The sequence below is a fragment of the Piliocolobus tephrosceles genome, chromosome 5 (assembly GCF_002776525.5).
Source record: "Piliocolobus tephrosceles isolate RC106 chromosome 5, ASM277652v3, whole genome shotgun sequence".
NCBI classification, from domain to species: Eukaryota; Metazoa; Chordata; class Mammalia; order Primates; family Cercopithecidae; genus Piliocolobus; species Piliocolobus tephrosceles.
Window position 1 is genome coordinate 83276989 of NC_045438.1, and position 721 is coordinate 83277709.

Sequence of the window (721 nt, forward strand, 5' to 3'; positions counted from 1 at the left end):
GTAATGGGTTGTTTTAAGGATATGCACACATAGACATAAGGGAGACAAGAAGACTGACCACATACCAGGCCTCATAGGATACCAGGAATACCTTCATACCCAGAACTCATGGAAGGAACAAGAATTATAATGTAGTACCTGACCGACTTGAAACGACATTTGGAAACTCAAAATTGATTCAAGATCCAATACAGCCTTAATTACTAGGTTATTTGTTACTTCTTAGCAAATGTTTGTTGAGCCTTACTCTAAAAGACTCAACCACTCTTTCTGTTTGTTCTTTTTCTGTATTTCTACTTCTACTATCACTACTACCTAGCTCTCTGTTTACCTAAAGTTCAAATTCCAAAGAGAGGGAAGCTGATTGGTTCAATATGGATTGGTCCGGACAGGATAATTGGATGGTTAGTCAATATCATCTACATTCAGCAGCACTCTCTTACTAGACCTGTCCTGGGTGGCTTCTGGCCAGGATGGTGAGGCACCTGTCTATAAAGAACCACTGAGGTCCATTTCAGGAACTGTGGACCTGAAACTGTGGACCTGGCCTGTGGCCAGGCCAATGTGGTAGTTTTAGGAGGTTGAGATTGTTTCAGGAATGAAAGCAAGAAACCCAGGGCAACTTGAGGAAGTAAGAATCCTAGGGCAACTCTAGGAATTTCTGACTTCTCTTGGAAAATTGAATTCCTTCCTTCCTTCCTTCCTTCCTTCCTTCCTTCCT